We start from the raw sequence: 13,923 nt of genomic DNA on the forward strand, positions 1-13,923 counted from the left end.
CGCTTTGGGCCCAAAAATCCCTTTAAAAAAAATCTAACTGATGGTTTTCATGGTGGAAATGATCTTTTGAGTTTATTACTATTGTGCTATGAGGTTCTGGCTATGATGTACATGATGTACATTTCTTTGTGTGAAGCTTGACAAATCCTCTAGATTACCTGCATGCCAGTTAATATACTGGATAGTTTTAGAACCTGCATATTCATTTTCTCTACAAGTCTTTGACAAAGCCCCTTTGTTTTGTCTGATTCCTTATATAACAAACTACACTTACAGGAAGGCACAAGTGGTGGAATATCAGGTTTAATCAAGCCTGTTGTTTCCAAATCTTCTTGGCTAGAGGGCTTTGGTCTAGTGCAACCTCCCTCCTTTGCCCATTCCTTTCCCACTCTACAGTCTGAGAAACTGTAAAAGCATACAAGAAATGATAATACACAGCAATGCTGTTTGCCAACATTTATTTGGAGATGAAATAGCAATTTAAAACAATAACTGAAATTATACTGCAAGAAAATGTAATTAGACACAGCTACAGAAAGAACACAACCTCTAAAAATGTTACAGACAGAGGAATATTGTGATTTGGGCATAATGGGGCATGGCTGAGGCAGATGTATACATCTCTAGAGATGATTAATAGTAAAAGAGATTCCCGTTCTATTTTCCCCAAAACTCAAAAAAACCCTCCACAAATCACTTTCATTCTGCTGACAGTTGAAACACCCACAGTAACCTCACTGACTGAGCAAAGGACAGATCCTACTGGTGCTTGCTCTCCAGTCCCCTGCTATACCTAACTCTGCCAAAAGGAGATTCTAACAGGCTCTTGAAATTCCTGTGAGACACAGTGATTTTTCCTATGATTCGTAGGTATGAAGGAGCTAAATGCCAATTTGCCAAATGATGAGAGAAGTATGCTTTCAGAAGGCGCAAAGAAGCCATGCATTCCTCCACTCCACTTCTGCTCAAACACCACTTCCCCAGCAGCAGGAAAGCAGCCCTTGTGCACCCACCTTGCTGTGAAACAGAGAAAAAGCTACTAATTACACACAGGTATTCAAACAAGTCCAGCTCCTGCACTTAATCCATTCCTTGTAGAGCTTTAGGGAGTTCTAGGATGAGATGTGGCCACTTGCTTGCTGATCACAACTGAAAATGAACAGGGCTGCCATGCTTAAGCCCCATTCCCCAAAGTGACAGCAATTCTCACTTATTCAGAACAATTCCTGGTAGACACGGGTATCTTAGAAATAGCTAGAAGCACTATGTGGAAAATAAGGAAGTCCTTGTTAGGCCTATTCTTAGAGGTAAAGGTGAAGTAGTTAAAATATATAACCATCCATTCATAACAAAAAATATTTTCTCCCTCAGTGAGGATGAAAATTGGATTCAATAGCAAAGCAATTTAAAGTGAATTTCCCACTTTGCAAAGTTTATATGGCATGCAGCAGATTATCTTCCGTCTGCAGGTACAACAATTAAATCCACTGAATAAAATTAAACTATCCGGGGTATGCAGATGAGTTCTGTTGCTGTTTCTCCACCAATATATTTAATGAGGAATTGTGTCCAGTGTTGTGAGAACAAAGGACATTTTTACATTAATTCTTGTCAGCCTTTTTATTTGATAGACTTTTCTTCATCACTCTGGGGATTTATTGGATTTAGTATAATGAATAAAAGAACTAAGTTATTAAGTCTGATATCCAAACCACTACAGTGACTGCTGAAGAAATTATTTACTCTGTAATATCAAGGAAATAATTTATTCCCTCAAGCATAAATATATTTTCTTTCTTTTTTTTTGGTACATTTAAAAATAAATTTTCAATGCAATCATCACTTACTAAGGGAACAAGAATTTAAGAGTAAAAAAAATAAATTTGAGAGATTATTTAAATATTAAAAAAATATTTAAATGGAAATAAATTATTTAAATATTAAAAATTATAATAAGATGGCTTTGCTCTCTACACATTGAAAATAAAAATTTAAGGAAAACACAAAAGACAGTTTAAAAACTCAAGTTAAGAAATAATCTACAAGAAATATCTTTCTTTTTCAGAATTTTCTTTTCTCTTTAGAGAACTAGTTTATGGAATTAGGCATTAAGATATGTTAAAACCCCAAAATCCAGGAAAAAACCATCAGCTAAAATATGCTGCAAAGGGCTGTAGTCCTACAACTTGCTTTGGTTAGATTTCTGATTTTGATAATGAGCTACACTGTGTCAATGTGGTTAAAGAGTATTCTGGCATTCTACAGGACCTAAATATTGTATTTCAAATTAAAATGAAGTGTGGAACATAGTGTTCCACATCCCTCCTTTCTCCTCCTGATCATCGATCAGTCGACCTGTCTTGTCTGGTTTAGGTCCTGTTCTGCAAATCCCCCTCTGATTTGAATCTAAAATGGGTCACTCAAGGAAAGAATGACAACAGCACAGCACCATGAGCCTTCATTCAATATCTGCATTGAAAAAATGATTCCTACACACGTAGTAATTTGAATTTAAGATTTCACTAAAAAGGTGATTTCTTGAATTTTAATAAAACATAACACAATTTGATTTTAACATATGCCTTACATATAAATTCAGAAATACTGACAGACTACTTTGGAAGTCTGAAGATCACAGTATAGAGGGTTTTTTTTTTAGTTCTATCCTTTTCATCACAAAATTCCTAGACCGGATGATTGCAAGATGCAAACAACTGCCTGTTCTCTATTCTCTTGAAATAAATTAAAGCCAATGATTCATTAACAAAAGAAAGGAGAAGTGTGTAATTCTTGCTATTATGAAACAGACAGCTACTCATTCTTTCTCGCAAAGACACACAGAGCCCTGTATGTGGTGATGTATTTTGGCTCCACTTGAGGCAAACTGCAGGAGATGTGGCTGGTTCCACCTCTGCAGCACCTGGAGCTTCAGTGTGAGCATGGTTAAGGATAAAGCACTTCTGGGAATCAGCAAAGAGCCCGTGCAGTGGGCAGGGATAACTCTGAAGGGATTATTCAGAAAGAAGGTCAGAGGCTGCGATTCTGAAGGCAGCAGGACACACAAACACACAAAGAGCACCATCTACGATTCCTTCTGTACAGAGCCATGCAATGAGGCCTCTGAATGCTCATCATCTGCAGAAAAAACAATCATTTCTTGCTATATACAGCAGGAAAAATCCCTCTTGAGAAGACAGTGGAGATCACTTTGGAAACCTGAGCAGAAACACAGTAACTATGCAAAATTATTTTTCTCTACAACTGCTGAGGCACAAAGCTGACAACTGAAGTATAACTGACACAAAGTTCCATTTGAAAGAATGACTTGAAATTACTTTCTTTGCCCAAGAAATATCAGCCTTTCAGCCAGGTAGCTCTGTTCTCACAGGAGGATCTCAGGGGATTCCTTCTTATCTTCCCTTTTTACAGGGACACGCTTTCCTACTCTGCAGCCCAGGTGATGTGGATGATGACATCAAACAAGCACCACAGAGAAGCTTTCACCTAGGATGTTTTTATATAAAATTTACATAAACTCTTGGCAGGCAATTCCTGAATCAGGCAGTAATTTGCAAAAGAGAAAGGGGTGCAGTGTTTGCTAAAGTGTTTGACAATGACTGGACAAGACAATATGCCTGGAATGAGTTAATATGATGGATTCTCATATCCAGGGAGCAACAAAGTCTGCTAACAATATTTAACATTTCTCTCAAAATTTTTATACTTTTGTTTTTTCAAAATTGTGTCTATTTACAATTTACACAAAAATTTGACTCAACCACACAAAAATCACTGATGAACTCACACTAATGAAAACATTAGAAGACCATTCAATTGAAATCAATTAAATTCCTACAATTTACTGACAATAGCTACCATTCATCTGACGTCAAATAATATGGTGATCTGTAGGGGATCTCTGTTTCCCTAATTAATAGGCACTAATTAAATTACTTCAACTAAGTTCACACTGTAAATACTCAAGTTTAAGAGCTACAGCCAATTCTCTCAGGATTAGTTGGGCAGACTCCCCTGGAAAAACCTGACATCTCCTGGTAATTATGCAGTCTCCTTTCTTCAGCTTGTACTAAAAAATGCCATCAGACTTAAAAGTTCTTGCACCACTTCATCACATTTTTAGCTGGTTCAAAGGTCCATCATTAAAGAATGACAGAGGAACTCCTAAAGTATTCTAATCTGTTCCCAGGGTTATACCTGCTCCTGGATTGCCTCACTTTGTAGTGTGACACTTTTCTTTTCTTACTTTGCCCTTGGCTGAATACAAATTCAAAGTTATTTCCTTCTCTTCTTCTGGCAGATGGACAGAAATATCAATGCATTTCAGCTGTCTTTTGAATTTACATTGATGAGTAAAATAGAACTTAAAAAAAACCAAACCAACAAAACAACAAAGGAACCCAACCCCAAAGTAAGCAAAAGTGAAATACGAAGGCTGCCAGCCTTTACTTGGAGTCCTGAAGCATTTCACTATGAAAATTGGAAATTACACCCTTTGTGCATCTGGTCCAGAGCTCTCTTTTAGTTCTCTCTGTAGTCATAGGTAAGGAAATAAGGAACGAGCCTGGAAAGAGTGAAGGCTTAAAGGACGTTGCGCAGGAGTTGGTAAAGATTCCTTTACAGATTTGGATAGATACTCTTTTGAGTCTGTAAAATGGGTTCAGCAAATGGTAAAGCTCCAGTCTGGAAAGCACTTAGTGGAGAAAACTCCTGGACTATTGCATCATGATTTCAACTTTGATTCAGTAAGCAATGCACCCATGAAGTTGTATATATCTATTTATACCTAAATGCAGACTTGAGGGAGAAGAGATAAATTGCCCAGTGTCTAAAAAATCCCCGCATGAATTCTGCCTGGCTAAACAAAAATCACCTGTGAATTCTTTGAAATGTACTTTCTATTCATGTTACTCTATACATGTTAAAAATGCTTTTTAGCAAAGTAAGGTTAATCTAAATAAAAAGTAAGCAAAACTTCTACATAGAATGCAATGTTTCAATAAAATTCATTCCCACTGTACCGTTCAAAATCATATTTAAAATTCTTTCCAAAACTACTTGTCAGATTAAAGATTTTTCTCTTTAAAAAAAAAAAAATAGATTTTTAACACTCAATGTTTTACATGCTGAAAAGATATTTTATAGATTTGACAGTGTCAATGATATTTGTACATAATTATATTGTATAAAAATGCACTTCTTTGGCACAGTATACAACTTTGAATATGTCAGAGCAGAGAAAATGTAGCAGACACTATTTAAATAGTTACATTCAAATAAAGCTTTGCAGAGCAAATATCAAAATACGGAACTTCTTAGTCCTTCTTTACTTTCCAGAGGAATTGTAACAGATATAGAGAATCATTTTCTACTTATTATGAAAAGTAGAAAACAAGGCACTACCTAACGAGACCTGTGTGATACAGATGGTAAAACAAAAGTTTTTACCATGTATCCATAAAATTTAGTAGCAGACAGAAGGAAAAGTTCTTATTTTGCTCATGTTCTCCCAGCACTAGACCAGATTCAACTATATTTTTAATTTATTTTTAATATTCTCCTTGGTAAACCAATGGTCATTCTTACTTATAGCATTTATTTCACCCTAATTCTGGTATATTTTTAATAAATGGGTAAAATAAATCTCCCTAGTTGGACAATATTCCTGCCAACAGGAGCCAAATGTAGCACTGAAGTTACTTAGGAATATATTGCCTGATCCTGCAGCTGTTGAAGTTAATAGCAAGATTCCCACTGGATTTTCACAGAAACAGGATTTTACTCCAAAGTTCCTGGCAGGTCATCAAAATGCTTGAATTAACCAGCTTATTCTCTTAGGGAAGCTCCCTGGGGGTTTGGAGCTCATTTTGTGAGCTGCATGCATGCAATTGCTCTTTGGGTAATACAAGCTGGCCATGCAAACTCCACGAGCAAACTTGAACAGAGTGCAATTCCACCTGCATCCAAAACCAGCTTCTGTCACCACATACCCACAAATGCTCCCTTATCATACCACGATAATTACTTGTGACCAGTGTGGAAAATTACTCCATCTAAATGCAGAAAATAGTAAATACAAATTTACGTCTCTCAGAAGTTCAGCTTATTCACTCATTTTCACTTAAAAAGTAAAAAATGCCAGTGTATTCATCCTCTCTGATCAGTACAGTGTTTTCCAGTGCAATTCCTACCACTGAATAGCTGTTTTCAAGGAGATACTCATCTCAACATAAATCCTGTAGATCACCAAGATATCACATCACTGCACATATATGCACAACACAGAGGTGCTAAAACAAAGCCTTTCCCTCCCTTTCCCCACAACATCCACAGTGAAATTCATAATCCAGTTTTTACCACACATAAAAACTGTTTCACTTTCAAAGGAGTATAACCTATGGGTGGCAACACATCTATTCCAGAGATTTCACTTCTGTGGATATTGGCAGGAAAAATAACTATTTTCTTCAATTCTTAAGGGAGAACACCAATATTAGAGAGGTGCACAAAAATAAACAGAAGAGATACAAGGCTTACAGGGACATACAAGTGCTTAGGTGGTGCTTACAGCTGTCATTGTGTGCTCCCCTTCATCACTGCTTGTTGGATGTGGTTGTGAAAGGGCTCCTGGGACAGCTGAAGAGAAGCAGGATAATTCTTATTAGTAAGATCTGTACAGTTTTAACAATATTTCTTGTGTGAGAACTGGAGAATGTAAAAAGGCAGGTTTCAGTCTAATTCTAACTCTGCCAAAACAAAGTCCTAACATAAGAAATGTGACCTTTATTAAATTACAGCAGTTATATGTTATATATTTGCACAATGTACTAAAATGCCAAACACCACTGTCACCCACTTAGCACACATGCTCCTGGAAAGATGAGCATGCTACTGTGCCTCATTCCTCATGTCACTGTGGAAGAAAACATAGGAAAAAAATCAAGTGTTACAGGATTTTGTAGTAAAATTTATATATATTTTTTCTATTAATAAATCATAAGAGCATAATATCTCAAAAGGTGTGTCACCCTGTACTTCCAGGTGGGTTAGAGCAAAATTATTATTCCTTGATCAGCAGGGTCTCTGCTTTTTAGCCTAATTTATAAAAAGCCTTTTTCAGTAGATGTCAAAGGATTTTAAGGCAGTACAATTTCTCTTTAAAACATGACAGAAAAAAATCAACTTTATAATTGCAGCCTCACCAAGGGTAACAGTTCTTCTTTCCATAGAAAGAGGATTCCTCTTTATGAGGAGTACTGTTTAACTCCAGTCATACTACCTATAGCTATCTGACATACTTTCAGCTAAGAAATTTCACTTATAAACCTTACCAAACCGTTACACAGCCAAGAGTTGATTTAAAGTCAAATCTTGAAATGAAGGTGGTTTACATCTGCTTACCCAGCGTATGGAGGTGAAGAAACTGGTTTTATGGTCAGAATCAGTTCAAGTAATCAGGTGTTTATAAAAGAACAACTGAACTAACATTGTTTGGCCCCATTTCCTCCCAGCTTTGTCTCTTTTTTTCCCTCCCTGCAGAACTGACTTGCTGGTGCTCCTTTGCCTGCTACATGCCCACACACATGATAATTCCAGCATTTGTGCCATATGCAGCACTCTCTGTACAGAATCGAGCTATGATGCCCAAAAAAGTTCCTCCTTTGCTATTCACATCTGACACTGAGGAAAAAAAAAAAGACCCAGACTTTGTTTTGGATGGAAGACAAGGATCTGAGTTTACAGAGCAGAGAAGACAACTGTTGCCAGCACATATGATTAAAAGTCAGAGCAGCTCCTATTCCAGCACGGTTCTGGGTGACAGCAAACATTTCTGCCAAAGCAGGGCAGAGCCCGAGGGAGACAGGACAGACAGACACCACATTTTGTGTGCAACTTCTGCTAAAGCACAGCAATTTAAAGTTTATTTGAAAGTGGCAACTACCAATACCAAGTGTACACACACTTAGACCATAACTCCAAAACTATTCCAGTGTTTCTGTCTGCCAATAAATCACCTTCAAGGTAGATGCAACACTGCAAATCAGAGACATGGATAAGTATTATGTAAACAGAGCTGAATGATCTCTAACTTGTTCCTGAATTAAACAATGCAGGTGTTTGAAACCAAAGCTGTGAAACTCTTCACAGCCTGAAGGCAGAAAAAAATTAGTAAGTTCATTTCTGATGCCACAATTATCTGTGCAGAGCTTAGTTTAAAGCTTGTTTAATTCTATGTACTTCGGTAGGGTTGAGTTCAGCTTCTTCCAGGCAGATGGTAACAACCACCACCCCGCACCCCAAAGGAGATATGTACATAAATCCACTGACTTCTCACCCACCAGGAAATGTTTGTGAGATAAAGGATTTATTTCATAAAGGAAAAGCCATATTTATTAAATAATCTGTTGGAATAGCTTTGTTTAAGAACAGTAAGAAACAGATACAGGCATTCCAGTTGAAAACCAATATTCCCATGAACAATATGTGGAAAAATGGAACAAATGCCATACAAAGTATAATAAATAGACATAATATTAGCTTAATATTGTCTCTTTGAAAAGGTAGCTGATTACAAGGCAGGCATTATGAATCTGAATTTTAGTAATGATTTTTATAGAATTGCACACAAATATTAGTTATGGTAGATGAGGAGTAGCTTTAAAGAGCTATGGATAATGTTGCCTAATGAAAATATAAGTGGTCCTTCTTGAAGGACTGATATGAAGATTGATATTTTACATATTGGAATGTATATGACATTAACTAACATGAGGTAGGAATTCATTAATGACAGCCATTATTGACATAAAATGTGGTGTTTTAAAAACCAATGCGGATTACGACTTTACAAAGATAGTCTGATTGGCTTTTGGAAGAGAGAAAACAGAAATGGGATTAATATGAAGGTACTAATTTCTGTTAGTAAGCGGGAAGCTCATATTTGGGGATGATGGGGGAGGAAAAACTCACATGTTCTAATTGATAGTCAAATACAAGTTTGAAAAAAGAAGACATTAAGAAGCTGAGAAAGTCAACTGCATCAAAGTGCACCTGTGATATTGCATGAAGTGTATGTTCAAGAGACAAGAATTTATATCAGAGAACAGAAGAGCTTAACCTACTTTGTATAGTAAACATAAAACGTCAGAGGAGATGGAATTTCTGCCTGTAAATAAATCAGATGGGTAAACTCTGGGGAGAGCACTATTTTATGGATATTACCAACCTAAAGCAGAAGCAAATGATGTGGTAAAAACATCAAAATGTTCAGTTTGGTGTTTAAGAAAGGCATATCATTAAACTGCCACCAAAGACTCTCCAGTGTCTCCAGGTGCATCAAGCAAGGGAAAAACCTAAAATTTAATCAAGTATTAATAATTAGTGAATCTTGCATGTACAGCTTAGCTATCAGTCTTCAAAGATATCTAATAAATATTAATCGTCTCATAAAGCTGCCCAGCCTAAAACTCTTGTGTAGAAAAACTATATAGAACATTTCTAACTCCAAGGGGGGCATGAGAAGAGGGTTTAAGCACAATAATGTTTTGAGTACTAGTTAAATTTATTTTTAGGTTATTAAAAGTAGAGCCCAGAAAAGTCACAACAATGCCATCTAAGTATAAATCATGGTTTCCTATTACATACACCATGAAGTTTTACTGCTTTTTATCACAAATAAAGTGCTCAGGCAATAGAGATTTCAACGGGCAAGAAAACTTAATAAACATTTTCTTTTCTTATTTTCTTGTCAAAACAAAGAGACAATTAAAAAGCATGCTCATAATATTTCAAATACTCTAGTTGCCTCTGAATTGATTCATCTGGTGTTTATGCAACAAGAACTAGGAAAAAAATCTGATAAAACCCAAATCCAAATAATCACCCTTCTCAACTATACCCAAATGTTTTACTTCTAGGCATATATTGATAACACTGATCCAATAACTTGGATGACAAAGAACAAAAATCATGTTGACACCAGGGGAAGGCGCAGCTTTTTTAAAGGAATAAACGCTTATATCTGATGCAGTAAATTTTCCCTCAAGAGATTAAAGATTATTCTGCTATTCTGCTGTATGATGCTGTTTTGATGGAAGCTGGAGCACTGGCTAATCACTAGTTATAAAGAGATCAAAGAATTTTTTTATGTAAGCCATGCACATAATCCCAAAATTTCGATGATGGTTAAAGGTAGTTGCATCTAGTTTATCCATAATAAATCAAAATAAATAAAGGATGAACAAAGGTAATTTATTCTGCTAAGCTGTGTTAAATTCAGATTCTGAGAGATGTAAACAAGCTACCCTAAATTATTGTATTTTTAAATTGCTATGTATATTTATCCATCCTATAGCTATATTTCATCTTACATATATAATTTAAATTTTTAAGACCTTGTGTAAAAAAACAGTCAAAACCATCAACATCTGTAATAACCTATAGGGGAAACAGAGAAATATTCAGATCCTTTCAACAAAAATCTTTGACCTCTACACTCTCTCATGAAAGGGCTGATTTAGAGACTGACATAATTTGAAAAGGCAAACCATGTTTAAATGCTAATATATTTTCATTTCAAGAACTGGTTGGCCTACTACTACTTGCATTTAGCCATTGGTGGCATTCTGCTGCAGGACAATGAATAAGCAAACTACAAGTTTGATTCAATTTGTTAACCCATAATAACCAACACAACTACTGCTTGATCTGAAATTGTGTTTAAGATCAGCGATGGAAGACAGAAGTAGTTTTGCTTTCATTAACCAGAACTCCTCTGCTCTTTCCTGCCAATGGCTAAATCAGGAAATATTTCAGAGCTACAAAATGTTACAGGATCACAACATTCTTCCTGCTACCTATTGGTGATAAACTTATATTGAGCTGTGAGGGTTATTCAGCCTTCAGCCCCCAAAGAAATTTGATCTGACCATAATATTTGGCAAACAGGTATTTATTGGGATACTCAGTTCTGGGACAAAAAATAATTATTCTGAGATCTATTTACTACTTGTCTTGACTGGCATGCTAAGCCTCTGAGGAAAACCAGCAACTGCCTCAAAGCTCTCAGGGGCACACCAAACCTGGGCAGGTGTTCTTGCACCCTGTGCTGCTGCTGTCAGCTTGGAGCTTTCTTGTGGCAGGTTGTTGTTCCACGTGCCACTTAAAGAGAGGAAAGGGGTCTGCAATGGACAGAGAAATGGGGGTGGTGGTGCCTTTGGAGGCAAAGCTGTATCCCAGTGCCTCTGCCCATCTCTACTGAGCTCCATTTCCAGCACAGCTCTGGCTGATGGTGGGACATGACCCAGGTTCTCAGCTTTTACTCTGCAACAGAATTAATCCAATTCCTCTCTCCCAAAAAACCAGTGCAGCTACTGCAGAAACATTTGTGGCTCCAGCCTTCCCAGATTGTCCTGACAAAACATGTATTTTCAGAACCTGACTGCTAGATTAGTTAACATAGTTAAATTTATATCCCCACATTTCAAAAGTATTTCTATTTTTAGTATATTGGCATTTTTTAATCTCTGCTAGTGGGTTTTGAAACATAATGTCTCATTTGAATACATTAGCATATCAGTACCACAAGGTCATTTCAGAATGCAGGAGAAGAAAGCAGTTTTACTTGTTGTTATTTTCCAAGAAAACTGGGAGAAGCAAGAGAGTAAATAGCCTACTATTTCATTAAAAAGATCCCAAAAACAAAACCACAAAAAAAAAAAATCCAAAGCAAAACAAGCAAAAAAAAAAAAAAAAAAAAACCACCCAGAAACAATTCAAACAATGCATTCAACAGTCATTTGATATACCTGTGTCATGGATAGCTTTGGTCTAAACTGTTCTGGATCCTTTTGCTTTTACAGATACTAAAAACACCCAAATATTATTTTTCATATGTAAACATCACAGAAGTTCTATGATGACAAATACAACAAAATTAAAAGAACTCACGGTATTTTACGCATTGTTGCTAAGCAACTCTCCATTTGTAGACCATTAAATTTCTGGTCAGTATGAGTAGCAGAGCAATGAAAAAACCCCAAAACAAAAGGAGCAGCCTGTTCAATGCCTCTGCTCAGCTGAGAGTGCCCCATGGACTGGGCTTGCTTTGACAATCATTGCACTCAGGAAAATCTTTAACCTACAGAGGTACCATGACAGAGCTCATTACAGTCTCCTGACTTTGTCAATTCAAAAACAGTCTACCAGAGATGGGTAATCCAAGAAAGATGATTTTTTTAATTAAAAGATTCAGTTAAATATTTATCTGCAGTAAACCGGCAGATTTGAAATTTCAAAAATTATACACTGCATATACTATAATCCAAAACAGAAACTCATGGTGTTTTGTATTACAGCTATCCAGTGAATTCCAGAAATTCAGTGGAAGGCTAACAATTAGAGACATCATGGCATTAATTCTGAATTTGTTTTGTTCATAAGGGAAACAATAACTTCAAAATTTGCCAAGGAATTTGGTTTTTAACTTGGTTGCTCTGACTATGCATCTAGATCCATGGCTAGAGTTTGAGTCATCCATCCAAAGTATGTTTGAGAACACACAAACCTGAACAGGAAATGGACCAGTAGAAAATAGAAAGGTCATCATCAAATTATAATTCTTTTTGATGTTATCAAATTCCTTCATCTTTCATTTGCTTTCATTATTCTTCAAAGAGACTTAAAAAATTACTCCTCCCTTTTTGATCAGTACAGCAATCAGAAAGTCTACAAGTTAATATTTCCCACTAATATATTGAGAAATTAAGGTGAAAACTAATTTAAGAAGCATAAGGGTTTTTCTTAAATTATAGGGTATTTCAGAGGGTACTTACTCTGCTTCTTGAACTTTTGACTGAGCAAAAAAGCATTTATTTGCACTTTATAAGGCATTCATGTATCCAATTAAGATGTAGCAAAAGCTACAGAAGTTTGTGAAAGAATCTGAGGAAATGATTTGAGGATTCAAATGAGGTTTTCTTTCACTTTTTGGTTGTGGAGGAAAACAATATAAGTATGGCTCTTTAGGGAAATAGAAACACCTGTGTATGCTTTGACCATTTAAAGCACAAAGCTTAACATTTCCATTTTTTTAAACTTCCTTATTACTCCTTATCACCAGATGAGCCCTACTCCTTCTGACAATGAGAAGAGCTGTCACTGTTGGACACAAAATGATTCACACAGACTCAGCTCAAAGTGTGATGAAAGAAGAAAAAGGTTTATTTGTTCTTTCAGTATTTATAGTTTTTTGACCATGACCAGGGATTGGAAAGTCAGCTCACCACCTTCCCAAGCACACTGGCCATGAGAGACTCCCATCGAAAGGCACATCTTTAATGGAATGTGTAAACACCTATGTTTATAGTTACTTTCCTGGGAGAGTGGCTAGAAATTATGAAAAGAGTATCAAAAGGCCTGATTCTCAGGGTGACAAAGAGCAGCTTTCCAGATTTCTGTCCATGGAGATGTCTTCTGAAGTACGCTAGGTGGAGTGGATTATTCCCTCTCCTTGCTCTACTGGCTGTGCTCCTGTTCCCACAGCCCAGCTTGCTGCCAGGGCACTTTCCCTGCCCACATCCCACTTGCTGCCCTGCAGGACCTCTGTGGCCTTTTCCACAGGGCTGATCCCCAACTGGTGCCCAGCCTGCCCTGCTGGCTCCTCCTTCCTGGGCCAGGACTGTGCCCATGTCCCTGCTGAGCTCCGTGCTGCCCATCACACCATTCCCATCATTCTGCCCATCACACCATTCCCATTGTGCTGCCCATCACACCATTCCCATCATCCTGCCCATCACACCATTCCCATCATTCTGCCCATCACACCATTCCCATCATCCTGCCCATCACACCATTCCCATCATTCTGCCCATCACACCATTCCCATTGTGCTGCCCATCACACCAT

This window comes from Poecile atricapillus, chromosome 6 (assembly GCF_030490865.1).
Source record: "Poecile atricapillus isolate bPoeAtr1 chromosome 6, bPoeAtr1.hap1, whole genome shotgun sequence".
Classification (NCBI taxonomy): Eukaryota; Metazoa; Chordata; class Aves; order Passeriformes; family Paridae; genus Poecile; species Poecile atricapillus.